The following is an 11,752-nucleotide window of genomic DNA, read 5'->3' as shown; positions in this document are numbered from 1 at the left end:
CATTGATAAGAAGACGAATGTAGTTTCTGATGATAAAATGTTTCTTGATCAAATCAGCATATTAAAATGCTTACTGAAGGATCATGTGACGCTGAAGACTGGAGTAATGCTATTGCTATCACAGGAATAAATCACTTTTTAAAATATATTCAAACAGAATTTTATTTTAATTTATTTGATCAAATAAAATCTTTTGAATGGTATAGCCGTAAAAAATGACCTTAACCTGCTTGAAAACCTTGTTTTATAAGAACAGCTTTATTTGTTATGATTCTCACAAAACCATAAATTTTTAGCAAAACAAATATATGCATTCATGAACTAAGTTATTTGAATGTGTATTCAGTGTCTCAACATCTCCAAAGCAAACACAAACTTCAGCAGGTGTATGGAGGGGTCACTTTAAGAAGAGCAGGGCACTTTGGGCACACGTGTTACCCGAGGCTGTTACAGCTTGCTTTCTTGCATGGGCTCACTCAAGTATTCAAGACATATTTCAGATTTCAGCCTCCCAGTTAGCCTGAGAGACAAACAGATAAAGAAAGAGAGTGAAAGCGAAAAAAAAAATGGAGCAAGATCAAATCTGTGAGAGGAAAGCAAACAGTCTGTTGAGATGTGAGATCGCTGTGTGTTTGTTGTGTTTGAATGCTACATTAGATCCCAAAGCCTGGGTCTGGGTTTAAAAGGGTGACGTGTATGGCGGGCAGCACTGGGCCATGGGTCTCACGGTTCAGTACTAGCGGAACTCATACCACTGACGTACCTGTTTACCCAGGTGCTCTCCTCTGGCCATTACTGGGCGACCAGCCAGCAAGGTAGATGGGAGACTTGGTACCAGACACAATGCTGAAAGGCATCTCACTCAGGTCTCTTCTCATCCAATTTATGTGCTTTCCATTTATTGAAGGTACACATGGTTTCTCAAGACTTAATGTTACAGAGAGAGATGAATATAATATCGCTCTGTGCTATTTTTTCTCCACATTGTAAAGAATGGTTCTGTGACACTATCAAAAGTGAGTTTGACCTGTAGTTGACATTACTACAAAATGATATTGCGTTGCTTTTCGCACATTTCACAGCCCTTTCAAAGACCAGTGTCCAGTGAGAGGCACTAAAAGCACTTAAAGTTTTTTTTTTAGAAACATAAACGTGAATGTGGCAACATTTTATTACGTTGGTTGTTGTACATATCGTGGCAGGTGATTTGTGCTAAAAGGTTAATGCTCTACTGTGTTTGAAAATAACTAACCAGCTACACTAAACCCACCTTAAACCATTTCAAAAGTGTGAACAAAAGCAACATAAGATCAAAACACATTTGCAAATCTTTGAGCTCTTTTATTGAGTGTTGTGACTTGTGTTTCACAAAATTTGTACCCGAGCACTATTGGAAGTGCAGTGCTGTACCGGGTGAGCTACCGAGCAAGTTTACTAATATCAGAAAAGCCATAAATATGGAGCTGGCTATTAGTTAACAAATCATTCACTATGTTAAAAATGTTTTAAGGTCATACCATCTTTATTTATTGATAATGTGCCCCGTAGTTATAATTTGTGTGAAAACTTGTTGGTGTGTTACTGGCACTAGTGTTCATTTCAGCTGGAGAATTGTATGTATAGCAACATTTTAGGAGTTTTGCAGAAAAATGTTAGTTCTGTAGAGAAAATTTTGTTTTTCAAACAAGCCTATGTTGCAGAAAAGCATAAAATACACCACAGTGCCAAAGTTATAAGAACACCATCTTCAAAAATAAACGGGAATAGCACTTTAATTCCACTGAAAACAAGTTTTTATATTAATAACCAACCATGCTATGATTTAATGTTTAAAAGCAAATATGGGTGTGCTCTTTGGGTGTCCACATACTTTTGGCCATATACTGTATTTGGTGGAGGCAAGAATAGATTCAGTCAAATTAAAATCTATTATTCATCTCCTGGCCAGTTCTTCAGTTCTCTCTCGCTGTTCTCTTCTGCTTCACTACTGTGCTGCACTGATAAACTATTGATGCAGTTGAAAAAGAGAAAGAGAACGACCACTTAGATGTTGAAGAGAATGGGAATAAAACTGGTACTGATAGCTTGTATTCTACGTAGATGGAGGAATGCAGTAACTCGGTTTGGGAGGTCTGCACATCACTGACTGCCATTGTTTGCTGCCATTGGCGTTCCTCACATTGTAAATAGGCCAAACCAAAATGGCTCCTTCTCATAAATGAAGCCCTTAAGGACACTTGGCTATGATGGATTAAAGAATTAAATCTTCTGGACTTTTTCTTCTGATCTCTGTTGATATGTTTGGGCATTTATGAAACACATTGGACTGATTAAAATAATTCAAGAATAGTTTTGGTCAGTTTTCATGTAATACTCTTGCTTGATGTTTTTGGATATTATTCATTCATTATTTTTTGAGCAATATTCACATTATTATCTGGTTAACATGAACGTTGTGAATTACAGGAGGGGTTAGGAATGTTTTAAGCAGTTTGTGCAATGTTTTTCAGTCTTGTTGTGTGGGCGAAAGATTGTTTTTGAATGGAAGTCAAAGGCATTGAACAGGTCAGCGTCTTCCTCAGAAACACACAACATGTTGTAGCCTTGAATTAAACCCTCCCTTTCATAACATTGCTAAATGTATCTGACAACAGAGCTTATTGCAAAAGCACATATTTAGATTCAGTGTACACTAGATGTTGCATCCTATAACAGACACAACACATTCGGCGCTAGTCTTTGAAGTCGAACACCGTTAGCCAAAGCCAACATGGACGGTTTTTGAAAGGACTGATCCAAATTCAGCCAAACCATAATATTTGCATGACACTAAATCCAGCCAGAAATGAAAGAAACGTCATGGAGACTGTATTGTATTCATCCTGTCTTATGAAAGCTCTGCAGGCTGAGTGTTTAAATAAATGAAATTTGCCATGAAGATTGAAAGGATCATGTTCACAATTAAACTGCCATGTAACAATCAGAAGCATGAAGAATTGGAGTTTTCCCTCTGTTAAGATCTCATTCACACTCCGTACTGAATGTTCTGCACATGTTAATGTGATCAGATCAAAATCAGCCACATTAAAGGGGGAACATTGGTTACACTTTATTTTGATAGTCCACTTTAGACATTCTACTAACTATAAGAAACTTTGTAACTACATGTCAACTACATGCCAACTAATTCTCATTAATTTGCAACTACATGTCTAACTCTCAGAGTAGACTTAGGGTAGGTTTAGGGTTAGTAGAATAAGTTGACATATACTTGCAAAGTTTCTCATAGTCAGTATGTTGTATGTTGTGGACCCATCAAAATAAAGTGTTAGAAGTTATTAAGCAGACAGTATACTAATACTCTAATGACTGCTAGTTGACATGTAGTTGCAAAGTTACTTACTGTTAGTAGAATGTCTAAAGTGGACTATCGAAATAAAGTGTTACCGGAAAATTAAACGGAGACATATTGTGCTCAGATCACTGGATTTGAAGATGGTGTAAATACATACGCGTGTAGTGTTGAGCTATAAATAGTCATTATAATATTTTTATGTTAAATATAAATATAAAAAAGCATAATAACTATTTAAATATAAATATTTATAATAATATATCTAAATAATATTATATTGTTAATTATAAAATATTTTATGAAGTTTTCATATTTAAAGAATCAGAATTATGGATGACTGACAAGTGTGAGCAAGATTTTATCTCATTTAATAAATTGTGTTATTTAAAGTCGGTTCAGTAAAATATTGTAAGATTTTGTATTTTTAATGTGACAGGATGATTTCTTGATCTTAATGAATTTAGTCAGGGCAGTTTTGTATATATTGAAACCGAAATTAGATAATCTATCATTTATATTGGAAAACAACAACAAAAATTTCAATGCACTTCACTGGCCCATACATCTCTGTTCCAGTCAGAAAAATCATTTTAGAGCAACATTTCCTGGAAGTTTCAAAATGATTGCCACTTTATGTAAAGTGACCTTACAAGAATGTATAACAAAATTTGATCTATTTAGCATATATGATGACGTCTGCTTCTCAGACAACAATAAGTCTTTCAGCCTCCGCTTGCTGTAGTCCTGTTATTTCATTCCTCTTTGTTTTTAAAAGTCCAGAAAGCCAAGCTGGCTTGTGTTCTAATGCTGGATTGATTTTAATTTTTCCCTTGGTTGACAAAGAGGATGACGTTTGCTTTTTAAATGGGAAATCAACGGCATTTCAATAAGTCTCTCATCTGCTGACCCTGACCTGCGTGTTTACCGCTGTGGGGAATATAAGTAAATGCGCTCATGGAAAAACTCTTGCTCACACTTAGGCCTTGAATTCGTTATAGCTGCTTATTTTGTTTTCTTTTAGTCAAGTCAAGTCAATATTATTTGTATAGCGCTTTTAACAATGCAAATTGTGTCAAAGCAGCTTTACATCGGCTTGATATAAAGCTGGGTGGCTTTATATCAGCTTTACAGTATTTAGACGGGGAACTAGTTTGTCGAAATAGTGTCATTCTCCTCTGGCCAGACAAAATCAGCAGTTTAAATCTAGGCTAAAGCAGAATCAGATTGTGCAAAGGACTCGTCTGGTTCCTGTGGTCTTGTCCCGATGGCCGTCTTGGAGACAGGGTCTTCCCTGGGGATCAGTCTATGGGGCTCATCTAGGTGTCCTGGATGTAGAGGTCATCTCTAGGTGCTGATCCACCATCTGATCTGGATACAGTCTGGATCTGGGTGGCTACGGTGACCTCGGAATAAGAAAGAAACAGACTAATATTAGCGTAGATGCCATTCTTCTAACAATGTAACAAGTACATCAGGTGTTTTGGGAAGTGTTCTGGGTTCCGGTTGACCTAATTAATGCAGCCTAACAATCCTTTAACGGATTTGAATTATAGAAATGTGATAGTGTATTATGTGCAAGCCAGGTTAAAGAGATGGGTCTTTAATCTAGATTTAAACTGACAGAGTGTGTCTGCTTCCCAAACAGTGTTAGGTAGATTGTTCCAGAGTTTGGGCGCTAAATAGGAAAACGATCTCCCGCCCGCAGTTGATTTTGATATTCTAGGTATTATCAAATGGCCAGAGTTTTGAGATCGCAGCGGACGTGAAGGACTATAATGCGATAAGAGCTCACTCAAATACTGAGGTGCCAAACCATTCAGGGCCTTATAGGTAATTAGCAAGATCTTGAAATCTATACGATGTTTAATAGTGAGCCAGTGCAGTGTTGACAGAACCGGGGTAATGTGGTCATACTTCCTGGTTCTAGTAAGAACTCTAGCTGCTGCATTTTGAACCAGCTGGAGTTTGTTTATTAAACGTACAGAACAACCACCCAATAAAACATTACAATAATCTAGCCTCGAGGTTATGAATGCATGAATTAATGTTTCTGCATTTGACATTGAGAGCGTAGGTCGTAATTTAGATATATATTTTTAAGATGGAAAAATGCAGTTTTACAAATGCTAGAAACATGTTTTTCAAAGGAAAGATTGCTATCAAAAAGTACGCCTAGGTTCCTAACTGATGACGAAGAATTTACAGAGCAGCCTATCATTGTCCAAAACGATATAACTCCAGGGTAACCTTTCTTTAAATGACCATACTATCTGCTTTTCCCTGGAGATGTTGCAGCAATAACAAAGATGTTTGATGAACATTTGTGAATTTATACAATTCACAATTCATTGATGTTTCATTTCTGCACTATTAGCATCATCAAAGAAAAATCAAGCATAGCGTTAGTTCTGGCAGATCACATTAGTCTCGCATCAGCTGACTCTCAGCTGATCCCCATCTACCTATAGGAATACGACACCCATCTAAGCATCCATTTATAAGGTCCGTCAGTATTATCAGCAGTTTTCGCATTGCTCAATAGCTAATTATCCTCCTCCATCCCCAACTCCTCCTCTGTCAGTCAGTATCCGGCCTTCTGTTTCTCTTTTGAATCAGACTCATTTTAAAATGTGTACATAAAATTACTGAACTTTAACATTATCTGGAATACTTTTGTTGGTTCTGTTCTGTTTACCCTGGACGGTTATCACTGCTCTCCCTGCTCTCATCCATCCTAGGCTGCATGGATGCGTTGGATGAGTTCTTGCCCAGAACAGAACCATACCGCCAATCCAAACTGTATGCTGATTGTCAATCATCTTTGACGATAGTGGTCCTGACAGAAATGGTAAAAGTTTATTTAATTTTTTTTCAGGAGGCTTGGTAGGTTTCTTGAAGCATCTTGGAGACGTTGCCACAGTTTTTCTGGATTTAGAAAGCTAAATCCTGAAACAAAGCATTTACTGAGTGATTTAATTTGTAGCATTTTTTCTGAACAATCCTCATGTAGCAAATCATTTTTATTCATTGTTGCCATTTGAAAGTCACAAAGCTTGGTTTATCAGCTGGTGATTCTGTTCCTCTGAACTAATATCCTGAAGGAAGAACAGACCCAATGCAAATGCCCCATAAAACTGCAGAACCTAACGCAGCCCGGGGTTGCCAAAGTCATAACTCTAATCCCCCGTCTCTGGCGCAGAATACTCGTCTGTCACATCAAGGGCAATACCATTTCCTCTCAAATAAGAATATATGACTTCTTCACTAGCCAGTAATGCTGTTTAATGTCTTTTGGGAGAGAATGACTTTTTGGAGAGTGTGTGAGCTGTGCCTTGAATTAGCCTGTTGAGATTGCGCAAAATGATGAACCTGCCGTGTTTGTGAACCGAGGCTCACACATGCCCAGAAATCAGTCTGTTTTCATTTTAGCGCCGTCTGTGAATGTGAAGGGGAAAAAACTTGGCAGATCTCCGTTTCCAGAGGAACAACAAAACATTTTATTCCTGTTGGCATTCTGGATAAAAACAGAAGACATTAGATCTTTCAGAAACCTGCTCACATCCAGACATTTTGGGGATACATCTATTTTTTATATAAATAGTATAAAACTCTTTTTTGATACATTATTTGAATGCAACATAACAGTAATAAACAAACAGCAAACCAAATATTTGCTGCTTTGTTATATATTCTCCATTTCAAGGTATATTAGTACATATAATAAAACACATTTGTCTCTTTAGCAGCAATGAGCCCGAGATTTTATAATGTTCCTAAAGTAAGTAATAAACAGTTAATAGAAAGTTATGATTCTGAATTAGGAAGACATGAGTATTTAACTTTTTTTTTTTTTTTTTAAATCATACTCCAGTGTTTCTTCTATACAATTGGATCAAAACAATATAATCTATAATACAAAACTAGTATTTACATTTTGCCATATCAAAGTACTTTTTAAAACACACGTAATGTTTTTCCTATAGGAGACATGTAGGATTTTCCATCTTTCCTATTCAGTCATACACGTCCAATATTTGTTGATGTAAATGAAAAGTAAGTATTGTGGAAAACTCATGGAATAACGCTAGACACTCTCTGCCTGACACTTTATATTAATTATATACGACCGGTCTAAAATAGCAGGCTTGTCCATATAAACAAATGGTAAAATATGTCTTTTTAATGTAACTTACATTTTTATGTCATGTTTTACTGATTTGTATGGATCAGCCCGGGGCCCTTTCAGACTAAATATTGTAAATGTTGAAGGGCCCCTCATACTCCATCATTAGTCTTGAAATCAGTCAGTCAAACCAAGCCAAGAAATATTTCAGATTTGAAGTCCGTTTTGTCAAACCGTTCTGGCTGTGGGTGAAAGAGGTTTGGCAGATTTACTTGTAAAATCTTTCCTGAACAACTTGTCACTTTCCACCCCAACAAACAATCATGAACTCAAAATCAAAATATACTTTCTTAAAACATGTTCCTAGTGTTATTGTGCAATTCATTAGCAATTCATTGCTGCTTGCAAATTCCAAATAATAAAAAAATTGCTGGAAAACCGAACCAACTCTAATCTAGAAAATCAAATTTTTCATAATCCATTCAATGGATTAAAATTAGGTCCCACTGTAAATTGTTCTCAAAAATATATCATATGACACAAAACAAAAGGGTTAGGAACAGGTTCATGATGACTTAAACACACATTTCTTCATAATCACCTTCCCAACTCCCAACAGCATCATTGTAATAGGACAACTACAGACATTCACTCACTAAAGCCTGAAATCCACATGTAGACAAAAAGATGCTCATGCATTATTAGTGCAAGTCATGTACAATTTACAGAAGTCCACAGTCCTGATGGATCAGCGCCAGGGTGGGTATCGCCACAGCAGTGAAACATGAAGGCAGCAGCACAGGAGATCTATACCATATTACAGATCAGATGAGTGGATTCAGAACTGAGCTGAGAAGCTCACAGGTGGGTTACAGTAAGTTTGGACAAGTGGGGAACTGCAAATAAAATGGGGAAACAAATGACGATGAACAGAGAGTTAAAGTTGTTGTAATGTACCTTTAAAAAATTGGTTTCACTGAAAATGCAGTGGAAAACACACCATTATGAAACCTTCTTAAACATCAACACTCACTTTGAAATGGTAACGTTACTCATTGAGCATTGAGAAAGTTGCCTGTCCAGTCACAGTGAGGAATGATGGATAAAGTAGGATGGCTCAAGGAGGTTGTTTATTTCAATGGCAGTTATTCGTCTTTTTTTTTTAACAAGGTCCCCAATAATTTCAGTCTAATTTTGCTCTGATTGTTTATGTAATGTATTTTACGAAGAGGCTGTTACTGAAGGATGCGACAGTTAAAAACTACAGTATAAATTAGACAGCAAAATCCACAAGCTTGCAGCAAATTGTTGTTGCTCGTTTTACATGCAAATGTGAATTTGCATGTCTTAAAGGCACGGCAGCAAAACAAAAACAAACAAACAAACAGCCAATTTAATTTTATAGGTCAGAAATGGTGGAAAATATGGACAGATACATTATGACAAAACGTGGTGGGGTGGGGGGGACAGGAAGAAGAATGTACTTTAACAAACAAATAAATAAATTGAATCAACAGTGCTTGTTTGAAAAGAAAAGTGGGCACGTGTGCAACATACACTCTCAGTTGCCCTGATCATGTTTTTTTGGCCTCTCATACTGTATAGTTTGGGGTCAGTAATATGGTTTATTGTCTGATTGAGAAATAAATTCATAATGTTTTTCAGCAACTATGTATTAAATTGATCAAAATGAAAAGTAAAGACTTGTGACACTGAAGATTACAGTAATGGCTGCTAAAAATGAAGCTTTACCCACAGGAATAAATTACATTTTAAAATATATCAAATTAGGCGACAAGTTGTTTTAAATTGTAATAATATTTCAGAATATTACAGTTTTACTGTCTTTTTGACAAAATAATAATAATAAAAAAAAGAAATACAGCCATTTCCAGGGTGTTGAGTTGATGGAAAACATGAAAAAAAACTGTTTCAAACAATATTCATAATACAATTTTAATAAGGAAGGGAAGTGGTGTGTGGCCAAGTATGATGACCAATACTCAGAATTTGTGCTCTGCATTTAACCCATCCAAGTGTACACTCAGTAGTGAACATACACCCGGAGCAGTGGGCAGCCAATGCTGCGGCGCCCGGGGAACAGTTGGGGGTTCGGTGCCTTGCTAAAGGGTCTTACCTCAGTCGTGGTATTGAGGGTGGAGAGAGGGCTGGTTATTCACTTCCCCACCAACAATCCCTGCCAGACCCGAGACTCGAACCCATGGCCTTCGGGTTACAGGGCCAATTATCTATCCATTAGGCCACGACTGCCCCATATAATGCATTAATAAAACAATGGAAAAGCAAATGTGGCCTGCATTCACAATACAAGCATGCCTGCTTTCCTTTAAACTGAGCATTTTCTCTTTATTCCAGAGCCATAATCACCACAGACACTGACTGCTAATCTCGATATTAGAGGGGCTTGTCCTCAATCAATATGGTTGATGGTTATGGTTACCTTTAGTCCTATAGTGAATGAATGTTAAAAGATTACATCATACAACAGTTGTGCCACTTGTGTATGTGGTATTTCAGTGCAAAATCCTTCATTTGATTCCCTAAAAATAATAATTTGCATATGATACCTCATTCATATGTTAGTCTTAATATATACAAGTATTGCCTTATATAGAAAGCTCATCACTACTTTCCTGGCATAGTTAATACTGCACTATTACTGCCCACTTTTTACATAAACTCCTAAGTCAGTCATAGCAGACTATGAAAAGGGTTGTTATTTCTTTTAAGAAAATAACGAGTATGCATTCTTGCATGAATTATGTCTGAGAGTCTAGCAAATATGCTTAACATGAAACCAACAAGAGCAATGAAAAATCTCACAGCTCATTCCAAACCGCTGGTGAGTCAATCTTCTCTGAACCACGTAAGTCAAAATAAACTTTATCTAAGGTGTATTTACATGTTGGACTTGCTCCTGTCTACATTGGCTCCCTTGACTCCCTGCACAAGCACAAACCAGAGGTAGCGTTTATTGTCCAAAAAAAAACAAAACGTAAAAAATAAATAAAGAAATACAATACAGAAACATGATGCCAGAAGGGCTACAATTTTCGATTATCCTCCATGAGCAGAGGAGATCTTTGGGCATATTGTCCATGACACCAAACACTGAACCTCTGAGGTTCAGGTATGTGGTGGAACTAACAGAAGGAATATGAGCCTAGAGCGCTGCAAAGGGTCAAGCCTGCCAGTGAACTGAGGCACTGCTGAATTTGGCCCCTGCGGTACATCATAGGGATGAATAGAGAGAGCTCAGTCACTGTCCAAACTAAATAAGCACCAAAGCCCTGCTGGAAACTCCAGCTTAAGCTGGTTGCTTATGGAACTTGGTAGCTGGTAAGCCAGCTAATTGCCAGCTTTTTAACTGAATCAAATGTTTCAAAATGGACAAATTTGAAATCTTCAATATTGTTATTGAACTGAAACAACACTGAACTGACTTGAGCTCAATAATGACAATACTGACTTCTGTAGAGCTGCTTATAGCTGAAGGATTTTGCAGTTATTGTACAGAACTAAATCAACACTGAACCAACTGGAGCTGAATAATGGCACTATCGATTGATTCTGTTATTTCCCTGTTTACGAAGCTGTTTACAGAGCTACTTTGAAACAATGTTATTTATAAAGCATGACATAAATAAAGGTCACTAGACCAAGGCTATTATTGACCAAGGCTATAATTAACTAAAACTACAACCATTAAAAAATTATTTGAAATAAAATAAATGTAAAGTGAAATAGTGTCAAATATAAAAATAATAAAAATTGTTTTTTTTATTTTAGCTAGTTTCCAGGGCAACATTTCTCATTTTGATTTAATTTAATTTGATGTACTACATACTTAAAATTGAATATAAACTGTCCTAAAAATAAAAACACAAAGAGACATATATATATATATATATATATATATATATATATATATATATAATACAAAACACAACACAATTATTAAAACATTAACTAAAAAAGGAAAGCAGGAAATATAAAAATAAAATCTAATTCAAAATATTTAAGGTGCTGTATGTAATTTGTTTGACTGTGCTAAAGCATAAAAATACCCAAAATTATTTGCAAATATTCTTTAATATATTTGCAGATATTTCACATACTTATATCAATGAAAAAACAATGCTACAAGCCAGTTATTCTTGTGAAATGTGTGTTCAGTGTCAGAAAGTCTGTTTTTGTTTTTGTGATTCCACCCACTGCCAATTTACCCAATAGTATTTTGACTCCCTGGGTTG

Source organism: Barbus barbus (genome assembly GCF_936440315.1).
Source record: "Barbus barbus genome assembly, chromosome: 16".
Lineage (NCBI taxonomy): Eukaryota > Metazoa > Chordata > Actinopteri > Cypriniformes > Cyprinidae > Barbus > Barbus barbus.
Note: the sequence above shows the minus strand (reverse complement) of the source record.